Consider the following 26,338-nt stretch of genomic DNA (forward strand, 5'->3'; position numbering starts at 1 on the left):
CACTTTCCTTTTGATGGATATTCGATTGCTTCTGAAGCTTCAGGTGGGCCTTATGCTGAAGGCTGACCCGGAAGCAGTCTCAGCTGCCGTTGTCTTCTCTTGAGGTGAGGCTGAGGTAAATCTGGGCTTTTCTGTGTAGATTTTTGGTAGGAGACTGCCCTACCAAGACTTTTGTTGAAGCGTTTACTTCGTAGCATCAGGGCGGCTAGGAGGTATGTTCTTAGTGGGACACATTTAGGTCTTTGGGATGGAGCACTCATGGATAAGATTAGAGCCATCTGGAAGGAGTGAGCCTCTTTCCACATGATCTCTTTTGACTTTTTACAACAAGGAAATTTATTCGAAGCCCAGCTGCTGTCAGCACCATCCTCTTTGGACTTTTAGAACTGTGAACCCAATAAAACTTACTTCTTTATCAATTACCCAGACTTACGTTTTATGCTATAGCAAAAGGAAATGGAGGGAGACATGACCTCTTTCCCTTCCGGGTAGAATTCTCTACCCTACTCTCCCTCCCTACCTGTACCCATCTCCAAAACAAAGTCTATTCTTAAGGCTGCTGGCAAGGAGGCGGGATTCAGAAGTTCAGGGCCCCTGTCAAGTTCTCAGAGGGTTGGGATCTGAAGGTGGTACGTGAGGCTATTTCACTCTTTACCCACAGTCCAAGATCTCCTTTAGGCATTCAAAGATCTAAGCTGGAAATCAACTCCCATCACTTTCCATTTGCTCAGAGTGGGTGCGAGGAAAATGTTTTATTTCCACCACATGGGAAGATAAAAATAACTCTAGGATATGTTGCTTGTTAAAAAAAAAAATGAACATTTAGCATCTGAATACTTACCACAGGAGCCCCAGGGAAGAAATGATCAGAGATGTGTGACATAACTGCAGGCAATGACTATACTATTATCTTGATATCCTGTAGGCTTATTTAACACTAGAATTTTTTTAAGGTCTCCAGAGGCTGGAAGAATGAAATATGAAAAACAAACCCAGAATAGAAATGACTCATTTTGATTTCACACCATTTTTTTTCTCTCTCTCTCCTTCTCACTCACACACACAATCCTACCCCTCAGTTTAATATGGAGGAAATGCATTGATAATGCTGCTAGCTGAAACTATCCTTTCAGTGTTTGATTTTTATCACCTGATTACATTTCACCTGCCAATATTAGCCCCACCAAGTTCTCAATGATAGTCTCACATGATCCGCAGCAACTAAAGAATTGATAATTTGGTATCTTCAGATGCCAGAATACTACAGGTTATCATAGAAAGTCATTTTATCCTGCCCCCAGGATAGCAGAGCTATCTGCTAGAGGGGGCCGAGAGAAGAGAGTCTATCTATGCAGACAGCCCATGCTCTATACAAAACAAAAAACCCAATCCATCCACACAAAGAATGAAAACCAGCCAAGAGCTACTGCATGCGTAGATAATTTATCAGTCAGAGAATTCAAATGAACAGGACAATCATATATCAAGGCTGACCTGGTGAAATGAATCAGTGATGAACGTTTTTGCCTTATCAATGCTAGAGGCTTATCCAACCCCAGGCACGTGTGTATTAGTGTTTCTTGCTGACAGCACTGGGAATGGAGCCTGGAACCTTGTTCTTGCTATGTGAGCCCTCTACTATTGAGCTATATCCCCAGGCATTCCTTTTTTTTTCCTTAATGCATTTGAAGGAATTAAAATGTACTGTGTAAAATACATCATATTGGCATATTGATTAGTTCAAGCTGAAATCGTACCACTCCTCCATGAATCCATTTTCTTGGTCTAAATAGAAAAAAAGACATCATGTCCTCAGACTTCACTCTTCATTTGCTTGTGAAGATCCCCACATGTATGTGCATTTAATAAAACTTTTATGCTCTTCTATCATCAATCAGGTCTTTCGTTAATTGGCTTCTTTCATCTACCCAAAGAGCCCCCATGAAAGTTCTGAAGGGAGAGGGGGACCTTGCCGTCTCCCTATGACATCTACTATTATTTCACTAAAATAAACTGCCTTCCATAGGAAGCGTCACTCCACACTCCCTGTGAAATCATCTGGCAATTACCGATTTCCATCAGGGGCTGCTTTGGATTGTGTATAATTCAGTTCAGCATCTCCACTAATTCTTCTGAGACTCTGGATACTTGAGAGCAAGACTGAATTTCGCTGTGCCTACACAGCATGGGAGAGTTTTCCTGGACTGCACAAGCCCCTCTGTAGATACTTGTTGAACATATAATGAAAAAAAAATGACTGAAGACATTTGCTGAACAAATGATGACAAATAATGACTGAATTTTCCACTTACACATTTATACAAAGCCAACCTCAAGATACTCCCAGTATATCCTGTTACAGCAGAAGTTAGCCGTGAGTCCTGACACTCAGAGTGAGTGTGACCATCTAAGGAGACAGCAACAACAGAATTCGTTCCTGCCAATGGGATCTGGAAGGACAGAGTGAACCACAAAGTGCAAACTATGTAGTTGAAGTAAAAGATGGATTCATACCTATACTTGGAGCCTCAGCAAGAAAGTGTCCGTGGATTGGAACGCTTCTTAGTATTAGTTTAAAAGGCGCTTGAGCCTATTGATCTGAGCTTTAGTTGCCTTCTCATCCTTGCCATCATCCACTGGCCTATCCCCTGGCTAGAGTGTTGTAGACTTCATTGTACCACCGCCTGATGTCAGTTTGAAAACGCCCCTCCTAAAGATCCCAGCTTTGGACTCCTGAACTTCACTTGGGAAAGCAAAAGTGAAGAGAGGCAGAGAGAAATCTTTTTGAGAATTTTCAGCAAGGAAGAAGCATGGAGAGGTAGACTTTTCATTTGGCGGAGATTATAAATACCCTAAATGTCATTTCCCAAACCTACACGCTGTCAGGATCCAGCTAACGAGTTCAGAAATAATCCCGGCTTCCTGCTCTGCTTTTCTCAGATTCACAGAGGAGACGGGGGTGAAATGTACTCCTACTGTAATGTTTACGTTGTCAGGCCGAATCCTGCATGGGATGGAGCCCTCTGTGTTAGGGAGGGCTCTCTGGAGGAACAGAATGGAGAGAATGGGTGTGTACAGACTGGCCTCCAAGACAGAAGCTGAGGAGCCCAGCAATGTGTGGCTGCACTTTGGAGAGGCTGGGAAATGCTGCTCAGCGCACAAAGCTGGACGCCTCACTTAAAAGCCCAGTCTAGCACTGAAGGTCTAGAAGGTTCAGCCAGTGAGCCTCAGCACATATGGGAAGCCGAAGAAGATGGAGTCTGATATCAGAGAAAAGTGACAATAGTAGCAGCAAAACTGCCAGCCATCCTGGCTATCCCAATATCACTACCACCTCGTACCAATATTGCCTCCCACACACCTACCATCACCACCACCGATATCACCGCCACCCACAGTCACCACCATCACCCCATCACTAATAACACACCACACCATCACCTACCATGACCATTGCCTACCACCACCAGCAATATCACTGCTACCATCACCACCACCAGAAATAAGGATAGATAATACCATTAATCAAAAGGCGAAGGCAGGCAAACAAAAATATTTTTTCCTTGGACCTCTTTGTATATAGGTCACCTGTTGGAGGGCATGGGCCACCCTGAATCTTCTTCCTCAGTTAATCCTTTCTGGAAATACCATCACAGATCTGTGTAGAGATGTGTGTCTTAGTTGGTCCCAGATCCCATAAAGTTGATACATCGAGAGAAACCACATTACAGTGACCTGTTTGTCCTGAATTGTATGTTCGCAGGTCCAATCCCATCAGGTAGTGTGTAGGCCCTACATTTTGAGGTCTGGAGTAGTATGCTCCAGGTACCAACGCTCACATCCTCTTGGCTTTCTGCTGGGATTCCAGATTTCAATCTTGCCTTGATTGTGGAGTCGACTAGAATGCGTTTTGCCACTCCACCCTAAACCCTTACTAGGACTTAACATTCCTCTCCTACAAATCTAGACCTGACCCTGTCTTTTTCTCCACTGCTGGAAGTCCTGCTTCAAAGCTGTCACCACCCTCCTGGTTCCGAGAGACTCGTTGTCCAGAAGCCTCTACCACACGGAGAACTACTAATAGCCTGAAGGGTATCCAGATTGTTACAGCACTTTGATGACTGTAATTGGGTTTGGGGCCAGCTTTCCCAGGGCCGAGAAGCCACACTGAATGAGAACTTAAGCCAACCTGTGACATTCTATTCTCTGCTGTTTTCATTGCTCCAGCAGACCTCGGTTGTGTCTGAGTTCTCAGAGCTGAGAGAAATCGATTGAATGAACTCTGACCATTCACCTTTCACCTATCTCAGTGAGCTATAACATCCCCCACTCCTTCTCCTGCCACCATCTTTATGGTCACCATGGAGAAGTTACTCCTACCCCTCCCCCATCCTTTTTTTCCTTTGCTGCTTCCCTCCTTTTCATCCTTTTGTTTCCCGGTTCTCATTTTGCTCAAGTTGTTACAAAGGAAGAACAAGGAAATCTATTGCTCAACACTAAAATTGTCCAGACCTGACATCAAAATCCAGCCAGTCAACCCTTTCTTAGTAAAGTTCAATTATTATGCTTTCGTCCTAGGCACAAACAAATGATCTGAACCAAAGACCGAAAGTCAAGTATGCTGTACCGAAAAAGGAGATAAGGTGCTCCCATGTCACCAGGGCCAGGCACAGTTTGCCCAGTGGAATCACCGTGGTGGGTGACGTGGGCTGCATGATCTTAAAAAAAGAAAGCAGATGAATGGGACCACACAGTTTGGGAGACTGATTTGGCTTTGTTTGTTTTGTGTGTAAAATGAGATCCTGAAGGAAGCAGAGACGTTCTCTGTGGAGAATGAGAAGGTAATTTATGTTGCTTCTTCCCATAGCCTGCATTCCGGTAGTGCTGAGAGCAGCTGCACTCCGCTGAATTCCTGTTCATCTGCCGCCACTGCTCTCTGTAGAGAGGGCTCCCCGGAGACATTTCAAACCCCTCACTGACAAGGGTGTAATTCACAATAGACTGCCTTTTGTGGGAACCTCACAAAGGAGCTATGTATTTCACAGTTTTTTTTTTTTTAAGTTTGACCAAGGAAAAGATAAGGCACATTTCTTCTTGCAAAATTATAAAACTTGTATACATAAAGCCAAACTTCTTAGACTTGAAAGCAAAGTTGAACCATGTGCAGCACAGTTTTCTCATCTAAAAAAAAATGACAGCAGTGAACCCCACCATTCCAAGTTCAGTGTTCGCCTCCCTGATGTCTTGGGTTCTCCAGTTATACTTATTTTCTCCTCAGAGAAGTGACTCCTGAGTGGGAAAGGAACTCCCGCATCCTGGGGCTTCCTTCAGAGTATGCCTCCTTTGGAAGAAAGCTGTCGATGGCTTCCACCACTTCTTGGCTGACCTACTTCCCCCGTGGTGCTATGGGGATGAGAGCTGAGGAGCTGAGGACCGGGTGCCGCATAAGGAGGGCTCAGCAGAGGATGCCGCAGAGGCATAGCCGGGAAGCAGAGAACAGAGTCAAAGAGGAGCACGTGCGTTCATGTGCGGGGAAACTGAGGTCAGGGTGCAGGCACAGGGAGAACCAAGTATCCCAAAAGAATGTGGTGGTGGAGGGTAGGAAGGTCAAGTGGCAAGAACCGGAAGCTCTCATGAGAGAGGAGGCTGGCAGGATAGCGAGGACGGGCTGAGACGTGAAACAGCTTGGCAATAACACAGATGAAGTAGGCAGCTTGCTGATCTGTGCGGCTGCCCCATTTCTTTGGGAGACAACCCGCGTCCCCAGGAGGGTGTCTTCTCTCTTTTCCTGAGTTGGCAGGAGATGCATGGAACACAGCCAAGTGTGGGGTTAAGGGGGCGGTGGATCCCTTCTCTTGGCCCAGCTGATTTGCAGTTAGAGGAAGAAACACCTCTGATGTCTTGGGGTTGATCCTGAGCTGCCTAGTCAGTGACCCACTAGCTGGCGGCATTTGTCATTCTCTGTCTCGCCGCCACTCCTGTTTCCAAACAAACCTACCACATCCCCTCCCCTATCCAGAGTATTTGCGATTTTTATAGACCCCATGCGTTCCAATGTTTGGGTTCTGTCCAGCATAATATAGGATTTCATAATTTGTCTATGAAATTAGCTACTCACTTACTTGGCCATGGTTTCTCAGTCATCAGCTGGCTAACTTGGGAATTCTTGGGTAGTGAAAAAAAATCTAACATGCAAATCATTTGCAGGGGTCATAAAATGTTATGGATCATAAGCCTGGCAATGGAGGAAGTCGGCCCTGTTGATTTACTTCATATTTACCAAGTTGTTTTCTGTATGTGCCTGAGACACACTGGTTACCAGCATAGCCAAAGCTCACCAGGAACACACCTATAAACAAGCTGGGCTTTTGAGAAGCACATAGGGGCACCTCAGCTGAGGGTTTTAGAAAGGACCAGGATTTGGGCTTGGCTTTAACCAGTGAGAGAAGTGGAGAAAGTGGTACTTTGATTGTCATGCACTTGAGAAGTGATGATTGTGTATCTTCATAAAGAGGGCGTGCCCACGGAGATGAAAATCCAAATTGGTGGAGCAGCCACAGTCGTTTGTAGAACACAGAACAGGAAACGGAGAGAATTTTTCATCCTGGACAAGGCTTGGGTCTTATCGGTGTTGTAAGAAGACACAGAGTGCTCTTGCTTTAGTGTTGATCCAACATGGAAGCACAATGGTGTCTGTTAGCATTTGCTGATATTGTACGTGTTCACTGATGTCTCCTGATAGCGGCAGGTCTGCTACTGAGTGTCAGGGCACTTTTCTCTTTTCTAGGGTAAACATTTTGTCTTTTTCAGATCTCAGTCAAGGTAAGCCTGTAGCAGGGAGGGAAGAGAACAGCAGAGCAACCCAAGGGTAAAAGTATTGTGCTCTTGAGAGCAGCCAGGAGATGAATCTTCCAACAGAGGTTACTATTGTCAATTCCCTGATATAAAAGTGCCTGCAGTGGGAGAAGGCAAAAGGTTAGCCACAGGAAGCTTGGCCCTGGAAAGAAAACTCAGTGGGCCCTCCCATTGCCTGCCTCAACCTCCCCAGACAGTTTCTGCTGGGTGTTTGCAATCTCCTGATCTGATGAGATCTCTCTCTCTCTCTCCAATCATATCTATCTATCTATCTATCTATCTATCTATCTATCTATCTATCTATCTATCATCTATCTCTATCTATCTTCTATCTCTCTATATCTATCATCTCTCATACTCTATCATCTATCTACTATCAATTTATCAAACAGCTGTCATCTATCTATCTCTCGGTCTATCATTTATTACCTATCTTCTATCACCTATCTATATATTTAAATCTATCATCATCTATTTTCTTTCTATCTATCATCTATCTATCTATCTATCTATCTATCTATCTATCTATGATAATCTATTACTATCTATTTATCTCTCTATTTCTCCATCTACAATCTACCTACAATCACCTATCAATAATCTTTCATACTCTATTATCTATCTATCTATCTATCTATCTATCTATCTATCTATCTATCATCTATCTATCATCTATCTATCTCTCTATCTGTCTATCTATCTATCTATCTATCTATCTCTCTCTCTATCTATCTATCTATCTATCTATCATCTATCTATCTATAATCTATCCCTCTATCTATCCCTCTATCTATCTCTCTCTATCTATCTATCTATCTATCTATCTATCTATCTATCATCTATCTATCTCTCTATCTGTCTATCTATCTATCTATCCCTCTATCTATCTATCCCTCTATCTATCTGTCTATCTATCTATCTATCTATCTATCTATCTATCTATCTATCAATCATCTATCTATCATACTCTATTATGCATTCTCTCCATATATAGCTATATGTATCTATATATAGATATCTTTCTGTCTATTTACCAATTTACCTCCCTATATGTACTCTGTGTTAGTATCTATTCTTTTACTTCAGGTTGGTATGTACTTAGTAAACTCACTCATTCAAATCTGGAGATGTGGCTATCATAGCTCATTCTCCAGACTGTATAAAACACTGGTTGTTGTTTTGAAAGGGCAATGCCTGACATGTTTCTCTATCACAGGCGAGGCAGAAACACCATCAAAATTGTGATTCCCAGGTTGTAATTTTTCAGTTTCTCTTTCTTTTTCTTTGTGTGTACATACATGCACATGTTTGTCTTTTGTGTGCATGTGTGTACATATAGCATGAAGCCAGAAGATAGCCTTGGGTACTATTAAGCTGGTTGGCCTGTGAGTTCCAGGAACCTGCCTGCCTCTGTCTCTTCAACGGTGGGCTTATAAGCAGGTAACAGCACTCTGGCTTTTGTTTTTTATGTAATTCTGCAAATCAGACTTGCGTCCCCTTGCTTTCAAGAAAAGCATTTTACAGACTGAGCTATCTCCAAGTCTCATTTTATCTCTGTTAGCAAATACTACAAATTTTATTGTTTATGCTCTCTGCCACTTATTTGGAAATGCTTTAAACTTTGAGGGAAGTTGGGGAAAAAAGAACTCAATGCTTTTTTCATGCCCATTTCTCCCAGTGTAACCTTTTATTCCAAAATACTTCAATACATTTCTCCTATGAACAGAGCTGTATTATCCTACATAAACATATGTGGCCGTGAATGTGTTTGTGCACATGTAGTAAAAAAGACATATATCCTCTGAACCATTTTGGAGTAAGTTGTCAACACAAGGTCCCGGAATTCCTGGATATTTTTGGCGTAGGTTTCCTATAAATGAGGCTAATCTCTGCAGAGCCGTACATCAGTTATCATGATGAGGAAATTAAGACTGAGATATAAACACTGTATCATAACAAGATCCGGCTCAGGCTTCAGTTGTCCCCACTCTGTGCTTTGTGGCACAGAGATGGATCCCTAACCTTAGCTGTGCCTCCAGATTCGGTCAGTTTTGCCCTGTTTTGACTTCCACGACATTGGTGCTGGAGATCAATTAGGGTCATTTTGTAGAGCAGTGGTATTGTCTGGCCTTCACAGTGGGGTTTGTACCATGTTTTTTGGCAAGAACATTGGAGAAGTGATTCAAGACTCTCCTTGGGTAGTTTTCGTAGTGCTAGAGGTGCTGCACAGGCTTTTGGGAAAGAAAATACATCAAGGAGGTTGCCCAGCACTGTACCCATCAATCCCTGGAACGTACGCAGTAGTACAATAGTGGCATAATAGTTATGGTGGTAACTAACCACTTTCTGATCGGATTCGAGGCTTCACAGGAGACAATTCATGTCTGGAAACTTGGTCAAAAGAGCATGGTTGGGGGGCCAGTCGTAAATCCTGGGGAGGACTTATATTGCTGTTCTGTTAAGTGATACTCTTGTGAAACTGCTTTCTGAATATTTACGTTTAAACCTGGAGACTTGTGTTGTTCTCAGAGAAACTTCTTTCTGTAGTTTGTAGGGGTCAATGCAGAAAATCGTAACTGGCCAAAGTGCTGAAAACAAGTGACGGTAAATGCTCATCCCTAAGTGGGACATCTTTATCAAATAGCCCCACCAAGGCTCAGGGAGCTGGGGAAGAAGGGGTGTAAAGGATGTAAGACCCAGGAGACGGGGAAGGTTACTCTGACGTGGCTGTTGCATTCATGTACCCACGGAGGCTGTGATTACTCACTCAAGACCTCCCTACACAAGATCAAGCCTGTAAAAATTCCAGACTGGATAGGGGGAAGCTCACTGGGCCACAGCCCTAGCTGAAGAGCTACTGGCAGTTGATGGCTTTTGGGGGAGAGAGTGAATTCCTTTGAGCGTGTGGCTACTGGTAGATGGTTCCATACCTGTTACATATGAGCATCACTAATTGGACCCAGTGGCTTAAAGGAGGAGGAGGAGGAGGTCATGAGGTCAGGAGGAGGATGTGTTGGGGATGTCTAAGAGAAGTTTGAGTCGGGGGTAAATATGATCAATATACATTGCATACATGTATAAAAGTCTCAAAAAGCAAATAAAACATTAAAAACACATAAACCATTTCTCATATCAAACAAATACACTGAGTTAGATGTTAATCTCATCCACTTAATTTAATTAATAAATTAATTCTGAGTTTCCTACAAAAACTTCCAGAATAATGTTTGGGCAGCTATCTGGCCACCCCGTGGCCCAGGCCAAGTTGACAAATAAGTTACTTAACACATTCTCCAACTTCCTTTCCCCAATTCCCCTAGACGCATGAGTTGGAAGGTGAGTTAGTGGTCACCTTGAATGAGTCCTCTCTGGTGATTTCTACTTCCTTTCCAGGTGCACTCTTGCTTCCTGGTTACTCAAGGATGAGGTCGGAAATCTCTATTCTCTTCAGACACTGTAGAAGCTTATCCAGAACTCCTCCATGTTTGTGGAAGGATTCATAGATATTGGGAGGAAAGGCAAATGTGACAAGCTAGGGAGGGATAGCCCCCTTCTCCACCTCTCAAAATGGAGGCCTCTGCCCTTCCTGTCGGACCTGTTCCCTGGTTGCATCTCTAAAAAGGTCTGAGCAGGTCCTGGGGATGGTAAGCTTTTGAAAGCCTGTTAGGATCCTTCAGAAGCCCTTGGCTGGGGAAGTCTTCCTGCTCCTCTCAGGAGTGAGGGGTCACAGTTTCCGTTTCCTTTCTACCTAGATTCATTAAACTGGCAGGGAAAAGGAAGACAACATCTCAAAAGCAGGCAGGCAGCTGGGGCAGCAAGCAGCTTATTATCTGCAACAGGATCACTCCATTCAAAGGCCATTTTTTGAGTCTCTTAGCCGGTCTTTGTGGTTTTCTTGTTGGTCACACACATAGAGCCTTATCAATAGTATTCAAAGAAGATTAAAAATGTTAATTGCTCTTTGCTGTCTCCTAATACAAGCCAGCCTGTATCACACAATTTAGGCAATTATGGTGCTGAGTTAAAACCAAAGCCTCCCTTTCTTTGCTTTCTCCCTCTGTTTTCTCTCCCTCCCCCTCTTTCCATTTTTCCTTCTCCTTTTCCATCCCTCACTGCTCCTTATTTATCTAGAAGGTATTCATTAAGCTCCTTGTGGATAACAGCAGGTATATAGATGGGCGAGAAGCCATTACTTCTGAGATGGTCACAGCATAGCAGATGGAACAGAAATAGAAGCAAACTTTATAATGCATTTGTGATTAAAACCTATGACTCAGATTGAAGGATGCTGGGGAAATTGAGTCAGGAAGCCCAAGAAGAGTATACTGTGCAGGTTAATGAAAGGTGAGCTGGAGACATGCAGGGCTGGAGGAGAGTGTCTGGGGTGAGAAACAGAAAGCTTAAGTTAGCCCGAGGCAGCAGGGTGCTCTGCTGCCGCACCCCAAGCCTGCTCTGTCAAACACAGACTTTTAATGTCTTTTCTACATCCTTAGAACCCCCCCCCCAGCCACCTGACTCCCACACTTCCTACTGCTTCGCCAACATGTGGGCTGACGTCAGCTCTCAGAAGCAAGTTTTTGATGCCTGGCAGTCTTGATGTGCGTTGCTGCTCTTGCCCGGGTCCAGCTCTTCATCTTCCAGTTCAGGGCTCGAGGCTGTGTGATCCTCTGATGAATTTAGATGACCCCAAAAAAAGCTACAGCGGGAGCCGGCTCCCCAGGACTAAGTGAAACAGCCAGCAGTGATTCACTGTTACTCAGTGGCTTGCCAGTTCATACATCCAAAGCAATTCCATGCCGAACAAACCAAATTGGCAGTACACACAGGCAAGCAAGCACGCAAGCACACACGCACGCACGCACACACACAAGTCCATGTCCTTTGAGGAGGAGTAGGAGTGTGAAAATGTGACCGCGCTGCCAATAATATGAGAGGAGGAGGAAAACAGCAGATAGAAGTTACGAGCGTGGCCAACAGAAATAGGAAGCCGGTGCTAGGTCATCGGCCTCGCCACCCCACAAAGCTCCCCGGAGCCTATATTAGCTGTCATTAGCCCTTATCCAGGAAACAATTTGCATCCGTTGAAATATTTGTAGCATTGGATTTCTGCCCACAGACTCATCATCCTGCCTTTTTTTTTTTTTTTTTTTTTTTTTCTTTGTGGATTAAAGAGAAAGTGGCCTGTAAATTACTTTTCTTCATGGGCAGAAAGTGCTGTTCTGTGGCTCAGGAGACAATGGTTTGGAGCAGACTTCCGAGCAACAATCTGGCTAGGGGGCCCTTGTGTTATAAGAGGTGGAAGATACATAAAAAGAGCACCCTGCCTCATCTCCTGCTGAGCAGACTCCAGGGTCCGCCAGAACCGGAAGGTCGGAAAGTTTTCTGTGGGATTCAGCAGCCACCAGTAGAATTTTTTATTTTCGGGGACTAGGTGACTGGTGAGGTGAGAATTTCTTGTGCAGAGCCTTCCTTTGGTTGCTGTTACTCTTTCTTTAGGCTCCTCTGAGAGCTTCCCAGCCTAGGTATGCTGGGGACCCAGATTCAGAGGGGAGACAGCTCTGCCCTAGCAGCTTAGCCCTCTGAAGCAGGTTCCAACCCCGGAGGGCCCCTCTTTCCAAACCCCCTTTGGCATGCTTGCTCCTCTTCTCCTGGGGGTCAGTAAGAGTCCTCTTACTTCTGCTTGGACCTTGGACATTCCATTTTCAAGACACTGTGGCCTGCTGTGAGGAGCGATGGACTTCCCTGACAGAGCCTGAGCTGGAGCCCTGCACTGCTCGCAGTTTTTGAGGCGACAGGGTCTTGTTCATGCTAGGAAAGCATGCTACCGCTGAGTTGTATCACCCGTCCTCTCCTTACTTTGCATCTGGAGGTAAATTTATGCTAACTGGCCCAGATTGGCCCTGTATTTACTCCGTGGCCTAGGCTGGCCTTGACTTTTCAGTCCTCCAGTTTTAGCTTCTTGAGTAGGTGAGATTACGGGTCTGTACCACCAGGCCAAGTGACCCTGACCTCTTAGGGAATGTACTTGTAGTCTCTAAGCTCCAGGCTCCCCTCTCCCTTCTTCCCTCTCCTCTTCTCCGATCACTCCACCTCCTCTTCTCTCTACACCCCTGTGCCCTCCGCTCTTCTTCCCTCTCAATTCCCTGCTCAGGTGGTTATGACAGGGCTATAAAAATGCTATGCTGTGAATAATATGAAAATCATTTTAAATGGATCGTGAGAGACAAGTGCAATTTGACCTTTGCACCAGGTTTGGACACCCCAGCTCTGTTTGGCACAGAAGCTCTTTGTCTCTATGTCACAGCTTGAGACGGAGTCTCTGTGATGACTTGTGGCCATCACCTTATTTCCATTCATGGTCTCCTATCAGCTCAGCCTTCAAATATGACTTTCAATTCATATTTTCCTCAACCATCTTCCTCCTTGATCAGTACCTATAACATGTCATTGCCCTTGACACATGCTTTCAGCATCTGCTTGTATCTTCCTGTATTGTTCAACAGTTCGGGAATGTTTGTTTTCCCTTCTCAGTTGGAGAGCACAACTCCAGATTCCACTTGTGTTTTGCTTAGCCTGAGTTTTCCTGTCCGCGATCTCTTTCCCCACTGGCAGAAGGGTAGGTAGGTGACTTAAGGCAAAGCATGGCAGGTCCCCTTCATTTCCTTAGCTCCGGTGCCTGGGACGCAGTAGATGCTGGCACCTATTTGTCAAAATGAACTAGCAAACCACATTGTGGTCGCATGTCCATGGAGCATGCAGTGGGCACCAGAGCCGCATTCAGGTGCTACGTGAAATAGTAGAATTATGCCTTTCTCTTTTGAACTCTGACGATCTAGCACACACAAGTGAAGCTGTTCTCCTTGGAGACTCCTGAGACATACCCCTCCACAGAGACTCTTATATTCCCCTTCCTTCCTGTCTGGCCTTCTGGACTCACAATGGTACAGCTGGCCACCTGCGGCCACTACTTCTAGGCGATGCCAATATTCACTGTCCTTTTCTTACCAGCTGATGGAATTTCTAGCAGGTTCTATCTTCTCCAAGACACCTTGGTGCACAGTCAAGTGTCTAGGTTCTGAAGCACAGAATTATTTCTTAAAAATAAATAAATAAATAAATAAATAAATAAAGAGTGTAAGAGTGTGACTGTCACTTCTCCTTTACCTGTGGATGAGGCTTTCAAACCTCCGCCTGGGCTGGTTAGTAAAAACAGGCACCAGGTTCTTGAGGCATGGAGACATCATGGAGCAGAGCTGCTGTGCCCAGCTTCAGCTTTCACTTGTGATAATGCATTGGCATTGCTATCTTGGAGCCAGACTTTTTTCTTACCTGAGGTAGTACTCATAGGGATTTGGTCTCTCTCTGTCTCTCTGATGATGATGATGATGATGATGATGATGATGATGATGATGACGATGAAACTGAGATGCAAACTCAGGACCCAGCCAGGGTCCATTTCTGACTTTGACAGGGCATGGTCCAATGCAACCCTTTTGGTTGGTGGGGGCAGGGTGAGAAGTTTACCATCTCTAAGACAGGCATATATGGGGATGAATTTGCACAACATACAGCAGCTTTCTCAGTGTGTAAACAGGCCAGGGTGAGCAACATGGTGGAAATCCAGGAGCCAGCAGAGTCATAGCTAGCATAGCCCCAACACCATCTATTTTAATAGCGTTAGGATTAGAAGCCTAGAGCCTGACAATTTAACAACACAGCATCTAGAAAAACACAGCCTGTGCACAGGACTGATGGTAGGAGAGGCGGGGAAACAGAGATGTGGAAGTTAGAGGGCAACCGACCAGAGAGATGAGCTGGTCAGGGCTCCTGCTGTTAGGGAGAAGGCAAGTGGAGGGGGCTAGAGGAAAGGTCTGCTCATGCTGATTCTGAGTCCAGTGTGAGGTGTGCACACCAGCAGGCCCCCAGTCTCAGCCGGTTAACTGTCTCTCTCATTATGCAATGCAGACAAGCTGGTGTTTTCCCCAGCTTATGTCTCTCTGGACTCTCTTGTAATTAAGTTCTTTTGAAAACCCTGGATACAAATAGAGCGATGTGTACAAATAGAGTGATGCCCCAGCACAAGGTTAGGTAAGGACAGCAAGCTACATATGTGCTAAAAAGTTGCGGTTGGCCAAGTAGCTGCCAAGGAGTGCAGGTAATGCTCTGAACGGGAAGCTGTGACATCTTGGGGATTCTGGGGATGCCAGCTCAGCCTGATGTCCTTGGAGCCTTCTCTGTGGTTGTCACCTGCCCCCCACCCTGGGACTGCTTCTTGAGTCTGCTGGGCCCTTGCCCTGTCCAAACAACGAAGACAGTGCTTTGACTACACCAGGGCTGTGTTCACGGTAGAAGAGTGCTCAACTCCTGAGCCTTATCTCTCCTCCCACTGCCTCTTAATGTTCAGTTGGAGACAGGGTTTCATTGACTTGCTCAAAATGGGAGCCCTCTTGTCTCTACCGCCCAAGCATCTGGAATCCAGGTGTGTGCCACCTGCCATGGTTTCAAATGCTCCACACTTTGATGGGGTTAGAATTAGGACTTTAGAAGCTGTGCAGCTGTGCGGATAGGGGGTGCAGTACTTTTATTATGATTTTTTAATGTGAAAAACTGAGGTTTAGAGAAGTAACATTTTCAAGGTCAAAGTAGGTTTGTAGAAAAGAAAGTCAAGCCCCCTGATCCCTTGGCTGGCTTTCACCCTGTCCTAATGCAGATAAAGACTTGGATGCCATTTTTATTGTCATCTAACATGCAGGGGAGGGCTCATTCATCCTTAATGAAAGCAAAACCCTATGGTAATCTAAACTGAAATTAAAATAAAGGTGTAGAGTTAATTTTCATACCAAGAGAATATGGTCCTAATGATTTAATAGATTAGATAGTTATTCCTATAGAATTGAAGCCAGGGTGCTCCAGGGCATTGGCCTTGAGCAAAGTGTTACAGTGAATGATCTTTGTGTGTATCTTGGGGCGCTTACATGTTGGGCAGACAATTCTACAAGGAGCTACGAAGGAAGTACAGTGGGAGCAAAGAGAGAGATTCTTTGCAGTAGAATAGCAGGGAAGGCTGATGGATGGCAACCATTTGACTTCGGCCTTGAAGGAGAACCAGAATGAGGGTTTTCCTGTGTGTTTGGTGTCTGTGTTCATGTATGTGGTATGTGTTGTCTGGTGTGCTTGGTACATCTGTGGTATCTATGTGTGCTGTGTGGAATGGGTGTGTTATGTTTGTGGTATATTTTGTGTTATGTATGACATGAGTGGTGTGTGGTGCATGTTTTGTGCACATAGATTGTGTGTGTGTGTGTGTGTGTGTGTGTGTGTAGGTATGGGTGACATGGAAAGATTTTTAGGGCCTTGATCCCTTTATGACTCAAGGGTTTGGATTCCCAGAGAGACTGAGGTTAGTCTGAGATCAGGAGGCCTGCAGAGTTAGGAAAAGGCCAGACCTCAGGACTGGGAAGATGGGCAGAAAGTTACACACTCAGAAAACCACACACATTTGTCTGACAGGAGTTTTCAGAGCTGGCATTAACAGTGAATTTCCCACCAGCCTTTGCACAATTAGTACAGGCATCTGACGAGTGAGGGGACAGAGGTTCATGAAGAGTGTGTGAGGAGAGAGCCATGCTGGGGACTGGAAGTGGGGTCCTTAGAGAGCCGCACCAGCAGCTGGGGCCAGAGTGGGAAGAGCTGGCGAGGCCATTGCTGTTGATGGGGCACACTGGCACTGGCCTTGGTGACGTGTTAGGACCAGATGAGGCTTTGGGGATGGGGAGTGTCGGGTGGTCTCGGCCGCGTTGGGTCCTGCAGCTTGCAGTGTGCACCACAGGATACCCTGTGCAGGAGAGGCAGGCAGCACCGTGATTAATGACGTCTGCAGCTGTGCACCCGGCAGGGAGGGATGAATTCTTGCCCTCTGGGGTAGGACAGAATTCAGTGAGGTTTACACAGAGAATATCCCAGAAGAGGCTGATTTTGCCCTTTAAAGGAAGATGAGGGAAGGGAAGATTCAGCCTCCTTCCAGGTGACAGGGGGGGCATTTGCTTAGCTGCTGATGTTAGTGGAATAGCTGCTGGCTTTGACTCTGAGCAGGAACACGTTGTATTTCACTTCTGGCTGGGCTGGGAAAGGTGTATGTGCCCTAGTGTGCGTGTGTGTGTGTGTGTGTGTGTGTGTGTGTGTGTGTGCACGCACGCGCGCACGTATTAAGAGCAGCAAATATCTGTGGGAAGTCAAGCTTTGTATCTAAGGATCTCTACCTGCCATTCTATTTTTCAAAAAGAATTTTGAACTGGCATCTAATAATTATGCGTATTTATAGGGCACAGGGTAGTGATTTCATGCACGTATATAACGCATAATGATCAACTCAGCATAGTTAAACAAATGTCATTTTAGAGCTTGGTGAATGGGTGATAAATGCAGACATGGTTGTGTTAGGGTTTGATTGACGGAAGGACTTTTGGAAGGAAGGAAAGCAAAGCCAAGTTCAACTGCACGCCTACGTGTGCACAATGAAGCTGGTCCTGGGCAGTTGCTGAGCCGTTTCATTTGAAGCATCCTCCCAGAGCATCTTCGTCACTTCGAGAAGATACAGGTAGGTCTGATACAGCAGCGACTAAGGGAAGAGTTCTCATCACCAGGAGATGCAGGATGCAAGTGAAGCTAGACCCATGGAGAAAAGGCTGACGCCCAGCCAACTTCTGTCCCACACCTGTACTGCCTGCAGGGTTAAGGTGAGGGTGAGGGTGAGGGTTAGAGATAGAGTTAGGTTAGGGTTAGGTTAGGGTTAGGATTAGGGTTAGGGTTAGGTTAGGGTTAGGGTTAGGGTTAGGGTTAGGGTTAGGGTTAGGGTTAGGTTAGGGTTAGGGTTAGGGTTAGGGCTAGCCCTTCTTGGGCTCACCTGGTGAAGGACACAGACCTCCTCTTCTGGAGGAGAGAAGAGCTAAGCAATGTCTTGAAGCTTCTCCAAGCTCAGAGGAATGAGTTCATGGATTGTACTCAGCTTTCTTTTGACTCTTCTTTCATTTTGATTGTCTCCTGAGTGATGGCAGGAGTGTGATTCACTGCTCTCTCTGTTTTGGAGAACGGAAGCCTGTTTCAGCACTCCTCATCCCCCCTTCTCTCCCCTCCCTCCCCTCCCAGGCTGCTATAACAGAATACTATCAACTGGGCAGCGTATAAGCTATAGAAATTCATTCCTCATTTTTGAAGGCAACCAAGATCAAGGGCTTACTTTCTGGTGTATAGATAGTGTTTTTACTTTTTTTTTCCCTTTAAGATAGGATTTTTCTGTATAGCCCTGGCTGTCCTGGAACTCACCCTATAGACCAGACTGGCCTCAAAGGTAGAGATCTGCCTGCCTCTGCCTCTTGGGACTAAAGGTGTGCTCTACCACCGCCCGGTGTAGATGATGTCTTTTGATATATCTTCACATGGAAGGAAGAGGTCTGTCTTAGCGTTTTGTTACTGTGAGGAAACACTATGACCACGACTCGTATAAATGAAAGAAATTAATTGGGACTGGCTTTCAGATTCAGAGGTTTATCCATTGTCACAGTGGCAGAGCAAGCAGGACACAGGCAGACACAGAGCTGGAGAAATAGCTGTGACTGCTACATCACAGTCCACAGGCAGCAGGAAGAGAGAGACACTGGGTCTGGCTTGGGCTTTTGAAACTTCAAAGCCCACCCCCAGTGACACACTTCCTCCACCAAGGCCACACCTCCTAACCCCTCCCAAGTAGTACCACTTTCCTATGACTAAGCATTCAAATATATGGGAGGGAGGCATTTTTTATCCAAGCCACCACTAAGTCCCTCTTGGGCCCATTTTATAAAGGTCCTGACCCCTTTTGTGGGGGTTCTGCCCTTATGACTTAATCGCTGCCTAGAGAGTACTTCCTAATACCATTTCCTTGAGAGTCAGGGTCTCAAGACAGGAGTTTTGAAGCGAGACAAATATTTAGGTCATGGAAGAGTTCCAGGATTTGGCAAGTGGGAGAGGCAGGTGAGAAGGAAGTGACAAGAGGGAATAAGAAGAAAAGAGGGGAGGGGGAGAAGGTGAGGGGCAGAAGAAGAAAAAGGTTCCTAATGTTACTTGTCTGGGTTGGGTGGGCATGTTGACTGATTGATATTGGTGTCTTATGAATTTTATGAATTGTTTATTGATATTGCTGTCTTATGAATTTTATGAATTGTTTATTTTCTTGGACCTGAAAAATAAGATCCGTAAATATATGCTATGAATCCCAAGGAGATGAGGGGTGGGGGAGGGAGGGAGAAAGAGACTTTCCTTATTCTCAGCATCAGAGAAGCAGAGCAGTTCGAAGTTTATTGGGGCAGAGAAATGGTCCCAACAACACCGATGGCTTCCAGTACCTGATAGTCAAGGGGAAGACACCACTGTTAGCTCCTTGGTGACCATTACTGCATGTGGCCCCGTCAACAGCTCCGTGAGGTAAGTAGGACCAATCCCACTTTAAACCGGGCCTCGCAACTAATTAAGGGAAATCAATTAGCTATTAAGGAGTGACATGGGCATGTTTGTTTAACTCTGTAGTGCAGACTGAAATCTCTAATATGCTCCAGACTCCCCAAACAGGACTCTTCGCCTCACCGGCTCAAACCCAATGTAGCACGGATGCTCGCTGGGTTAATGGATGAGTTATGAAAGGGCAACGAGGTCAGATATTGTAAGAAGGGTCAGGAAACCTGTATCCCCGTCTTGAGAATCAGATTCCTTTAACAGATTTCGGAGGCAAGCCCTAAAAACCAAATGGTCTGGTTTCTGTCTTTAGCAATTTCTGTGCATAGATACAAGTATTATTTTAAGTTTTACAACCACAAAGAGCCCTGGGTTCTCCTTGGTGAATGAGCTCAGCTTCCTCATATCTCCAAACACCCCAATGGACCATGGTAGCTTTCTTCCTAGCCCACACTCATTGTGACCCACACCCCTGAGTTTTCCTCAAAGACATGGTAAGGAAATATGCTTTAGGAGGAAGAAGGTAACAAGGCCATGGGTCCAATTCTGCTCTTGGCATAGCCCCAAGGACACTGTGCATACGGACAGAAATATGAATACCAGTTGGCTTCATGGGGTGCTGGTTTCAAAAGAGCTGTCATTCTTGCCTGTTTCCCGCATAGCTCTTTGTAATAGGCTCTTCTTTTCTACAAGTTTTATATTTTTTCCTGACATTTTCTGCTTTGGTAATTGACTACAAGAATAGTTCTATAACATAAATCAATGATGAAAAACAAATTACTCCTGCCCGCATCCTTTCATTCGCTTTTCATCTCTAACGATATTTTCTGTATGATGACTAACCCAGACTGACGTAATTTATCAATTCATCTCGACGACATACATTAGAAAATGCATTCCGCAGGCCCCAGCAGGCAGCCTTCCGTGGGCCACATCACCCATTAGGGAAGCAGAGATGTCTGAAGCCCAGCCTTTGTGCCGAGGGCGTCAGACCGGCTGCTAATTGCTTTATTAATCAGAAGGTGAAATGGCGGCGCGTGTGTCACAACCGCAGTAAAATAAGTGGTTTTATGGCAAATGTAGTTAAAAAGAAATGACAAGTTGGATTTATAGTGCTCTGGAGTAAAAGGGAAGAAAAATAAGAGAAAGGAAAAGGAAATCAGACATACTGGCAATTTTCTATCTTTGGTTAAATTCATTAAATGTACACTACTAAAAGTCATTTGTAAACCAGTTCCCCAGCGAGTCCATGTCCTAGAAGAATTTATTTGAAAATATAGAGGAAAGCTTAAATTTGCTTTTTTTTTTTAATTAAAAATAGATACAATGAGCCAACATTTCATCTCTAGAGGAAAAGAGAAAAGAAGCTGGAAGGAGGGCTGGCAGAGCTGGAGTTTGGGATTTTGGGAGTATGGACTGTGCCTGCTGGTGTTTGCTGTCTGCAAGGCCAGCAGGGTACGGGCCAGACTGGAGCCCCAAGCGCAGCCACAGGCAGGGCCACAAAGGCCAATACTGTAAGGCTGCTGTCAAGAGGGGACTGCTTTCCTTACATCCAAATCTGTGAGTAAATTAAAATAATCTACACAGTTCTTTTTTTACAAATACTCTGACTTTCATACAGTTTAAAATGTCAGGATCTGTCAAAATTTCTTTCTGTTACTTGTGAGTCAGTGTTTGTGTGTGTGTGTGTATGTAGATGTGTGTAGATGTTAATGTATGATTCTGTGTCTGAGTGTGTGTTTGTATGTTTCTGTATGTTATATGTGCAGTGTTTGTGCACATGCATGTGGTGTGATTGCGTGTGTACACATGTGTGTGGTATGTTTGTGTGTGTGCATATGTATGTGGTATTTTGTGTCGTATGTGTGTGTGCATATTAATGTATGTGTGTGGTATGTTTGTGTCTGTGTACATGTGTGGGTGTGTTTGTGTGTGTGAAAGTGTGTCATGTGTTTGTGTGTGTGAAAGTGTGTCATGTGTTTGTGTGAGTGTGCATGTGTGTGGGGTGTGTGTACATATAAGTGTATGAATGTATGTATGCATATGTGTGTGTGTGTGTGGTGTGTATCAGCTACATTCCAGGCACAGCCTACATTAATCTATGTCCTAATGACTGTCACTCAACACTCAAAACAGCTCTCTCTCGCAGAGAGCTTTACCTCGTGTCTGTAGGGAAAATGAGCTCTAAAATCTGTCTCTGAACTCAGCCTTCTAAGCATCACATGAGGAATTTTGACTTAAAAGTGCTAGACTTCTTTGTGATATATCCAATTAAATAACAAAACAAAATTATTGACCACTGAGACCTAACTGCTTCTGTACCACAAAATAATGGGGTGCCTGTTGCCCCCTTTATTGTATGTGAAAGGAAAGCACACAACAGATGTCTCCTAGAGATTAAGGGAATTCAACAACATACTGGTTCCAGGAGCCCATTTATTTATCAATTTATTTGTTGATTTATTTATCAATTTATTTGTTGCCTATTTATTTATCAATTTTTGAGGCTCTTTTTTTTGACTGGCCACAAAGTCCTCAGCTCAAGTGACCTTGTTGCCATGGCCTCTGCGGACCTAGGAGTATGGACAATTGCTGTCACACCTGGCTTAGGATCATTCCTATATAGTATCATCTGATCTTCATCAAATAACTACCAGCCAGGGCAGTTCAGCAAGATCCTACCTCAAAATAACAAGTCAAACGCAGGATGAGGAGTGGGCTAGAGCAGAGTGGTGGAACACTTGTCTGGCATCTGGTTTGCCAGAGGCTCTGGGCTCAACATCCAGCACCAGAAGAAAGACATAAAAAGAAGCAAGTACCCACCATTTACCTGCAAATTTCATGATTTCCTTATTTTTCATTGCTGAGTAATATTCCATTGTGTAGATGTACCACAGTTTCTGCATCCATTCTTCAGTTGAGGGGCATCTGAGCTGTTTCCAGCTTCTGGCTATTACAGATAAAGTTGCTATAAACATGGTTGAGCAAATGTCCTTATTGTGTACTTGAGCCTCTTTTGAATATATGTCTAGGAGTGGTATGGCTGGAGCTTGAGGAAGTGCTATTCCTAGAGGATCATCCTGAGTGAGCTGTTTTAGAAGCAGAAAGACACATACAGTATATACTCACTCATATAGACATATAATATAGGATAAACCTACTAAAATCTGTACACCTAAAGAAACTAATCAAGAGGGAGGACTCTGGCTAAAAAGCTCAATCCCCATCCAGAAAGGCAAAGAGGATGGACATCAGAAGAAGGAGAAAATAGGAAACAAGCTAGAAACCCGCCACGGAGGGCCTCTGAAAGGCTCTGCCCTGCAGACTATCAAAGCAGACACTGAGACTTATGGCCAACTGTTGGGCAGAGTGCATGGAATCTTATGTAAGAAGTGGGAAATAGTAAGATCTGGAGAAGACAGGAACTCCACAAGGAGAGCAACAGAACCAGAAAATTTGAAAACAGGTTTTTCCAGAGACTCATACTCCAACCAAGTACCATGTATGGAGATAACCTAGAACCCCTGCACAGTGTAGCCCATGGCAGTTCAGTGTCCAAGTGGGTTCCATAGTAATGGGTACAGGGACTGCCTCTGACATAAACTGATTGGCCTGCTCTTTGATCACCTCCCCCTGAGGGGGGAGCAGCCTTACCAGGCCACAGAGGATGACAATGCAGCCACTCCTGATGAGATCTGATAGACTAAGATCAGAAGGAAAGAGAGGGGGACCTCCCCTATCAGTGGACTTGGGGAGGGACATGCGTGAAGAAGGGGGAGGGAAAGTGGGATTAGGAAGGGAGGAGGGAGGGGTTTATTGGGGGATACAAAGTGAATAAAGTATAATTAATAAAAGTTAAAAAAGGTAAATTATGCTGCCTATATGGAACACTGGTATGATATTACGACATACAAATAATGAGAATTTACCTCTAAGAGTCACATTTTGGAATTCATAATGGTAATCTATTCATGAAAATGCAAACAAAATTTTCAATGGATGGGAAAATGGTCAATGTTATGACAACTGAAGAAGTCTGAAAAGCTACTACAGCCAAGAGAAGGCTACAGTCTATAAGATGACTAAAGGTAATGTGGCTTCTTGGATGCTATCTAGGACCATAAAAGGGACATTAGGAGAAAACTAATGAAATCAAAGTAAAGCACATTCTCTTTACTAAACAATAATGTATCAGTAATTATAACTTGATTATAATAAATGCACCATCCTTATAGAAAATTCTATGTATAGAAGAAATTGATTATGGGATATACTGCAAATATTTCTGTTATTCACAATTTTCTGTCAATATAATATTGTTACAATGTTTTAAGTTTCATTTTTAAGCCAACGAATGAATGCTACCATCATAAAATTCCTTAATTTTAAATTTTTTTATTGACTTGCAATATCTCGAGGCCAGAAATTTCTTCTTTTGGAATTTTTAATTATTTTGTAAGCATTACCCCTTTTGAAAATCATTGTTTTTTTTCAAATGTTGTTTTGGAGCTTTGTTATCTTTGTGGTGATGTATTAAAAGATTTATTGCTTTGTATGTTTTGTTGTGAGTATGGGGGTTGCAGTGTGTGCACCTGACTGAAGGTCCTCTTGGAGGCCCGGATCAGGGATCAGATTCCTGGAGCTTGCAGACAGTTACTGGGTGCTGGAAAACTAAACTTAGGTCTTTTTCTAAGCATTATGATGATTAAAAAACTCATTATAACTGACTCCAAAAGAGAAGTAAGTAATACCATTTACATAGAGAGTAAACACATCAACGTGACATTGTCCCAGAGCTGACAGTGTGTGGGGTGTCGCCGTAAGGATGGCTTCAACTTCTTGTGTATTCATCACAAAAATCAAGCTGCGCACTCTGGGGTCTCTTTCCCTCCTCCTCTCCCTTCCTCCCTTTCTTTTTTCCTCCCTCCCTCCCTCCCTCTCTATCCCCCTCCCTCTTCTGGCTCTGGAAAGCCATCTCTATCTAATCTCCTCTACATTTGTTTTAGCTCTCACAATTCTTTGGTTCTACCGATTTACAGTTTTAAAACCTCACGCTGGAGGTTGACTGGAGAGGACTTGCCGAGGCACCCACCCTGTCGTGGCAGATCTGTATGCCCTGTGTTTTGGCACGGGGCCACCAGTGTTGTGGATACCCCAGTCACTGTATGCGAAACTGCTTTTAAATTGAATTGAATTAGAGCTGGGTTTCCGTGTGTGTGTGCTGGGGATGGAACCCGAGGCTTTCTGCATGCCAGGCAGGCAGGCCCTTTATGACTGAGCTCCAGGCCCAGCCCCAAACTTGCTCTTTAGATTATGTTTCAGGAAAAGGATGCCCCTGTGCCTTGAAAACTGATTAATTCTTGGCCCCCATAGTTTGATTAATAGAGAAGGGTAATGCTAGGCTTGCCTGGCCTCTTGTTAAGGATTCACATACTTATCTAGTAAGTGGCCTGAGCCTTCACGGAGCTCTGAGAGGATTCTGTCCTCTGCTATGGAGACTCAAGGCCCAGGAGGTTTGGCTGGCCAACACCTGACAGTTCTATCTGCTCTTCTGCTCTTTGTGTGAGCTCAGGCTTGTCACTTCCCCTCTCTGGGCTCCCTTTTCCCATTTTAAAAAATAGAGTGGGTTAGCTCATCTCTTGGGCTCCTTTTAGTCGAAAAGCGTGAGATCTGTGATGAAGTCTGCAAGTTCCCTTTTGTTGGTGGTATCCAGTTTTAGTATTAGAGTCTTGCCCAAGTCCCCAAGGATTATTTTTCAGGGGCGTTTGGAACCCGTGTCTCCGCCCCTCGGAGAAAGGAGGCATCTGTTCTCAGCAAGGTCCTGGGCACCCTTCCTGGGCTCTCTAGGGCGTGAATGTGGGGACCTTGACCAGTGCTGGCAGCGAGAAGCTCTGACAGCCACTGCCACAGTCTTCATTGGAATGTGGCAGAGCGGGGACTCTCCTGGACAGAGACACAGAACCCTGCCCAGGACCCCAACCCCAGCCGCCCTCTGGATGACCTACTCTGCCTCTCTTGCCCCTGCCGCCCGCTAGCTTGCTCTGCAGCTCTTTGCCAAGTTCATTATTGGAGCGGCCCAAAGAAGCCAGCAGTTAATTATATGCTGAAGACATTCCTTCACACAAGCCTCTCCTTGGCTCTTTTTCACCCTTTGAAAAGACGCAATCATCCATTACTGTCATCACCAGCTTGGTGACTTTTGTGCCTGTAATTGGCACTTTCTTTTAGACAATGAGGTAGAGCAGAAAATCTGTTCACTGAGGAGCCAACAGTCTGTTTCTCCAGCTCTGGCTCTCATCATGTATCAGTATGTGACCTGTCTGGGTCCTTTGTCCAATCAAATGGCAGGGTTGGAGAGGCTCAGGGCCAGGCACTCCAGCCCGCATCCTGCAGTTCTCTCTAGGGTGGATGTGCCCAGGCTGGTTCTCACGGAGAGACTGAGCAGTAGGCATGAGCTCCCCCCAAGACCCCAGAGAGCTCGCAGAACCCAGGAGAACAGCGCAAACAGGGAAGCCTGTTCGCTGTGCAGCCCTCCAACTCTGGCTATTTTCAAGGGGACTAAGACAAAGAGCCCTCAGGGAAAGAGTAGGTGTCTCCGGAACAGGGGGTGCTGAGACCGTTAAGGGAACAAGGATGCCAACCAATGCGAGAGAGTCTGCGGTATCAGTGGCAGGACAGCAGCTGATGCCCTGGGCTGGCGGAGCTGTAGGACTCCCTGGAATGTAGAGGGTAGAAGGCATTGGGCTGTGCCCCCCGCAGTGCTCTGAGCACATGGGGCACACTTGATATTAGTGACTTCAGAATGCTGTAGCAGGTTCTGGGGCCGACTTAGCAGTTGGGTGACGTCAATGATTTCTGTAATTCCTGGAGTTTTACTCAGGGTTAGAAGGCAGCTGCCATAGCTACCGCAGATGTCTGCATGTGGGGGAAAAGATGAAGAGAGGGTTACAGCAGCTGAGTCTATATGTATGTCTATAGCAGACATAAATATATACAC

This window comes from Meriones unguiculatus, chromosome 4 (genome assembly GCF_030254825.1).
Source record: "Meriones unguiculatus strain TT.TT164.6M chromosome 4, Bangor_MerUng_6.1, whole genome shotgun sequence".
Classification (NCBI taxonomy): Eukaryota; Metazoa; Chordata; class Mammalia; order Rodentia; family Muridae; genus Meriones; species Meriones unguiculatus.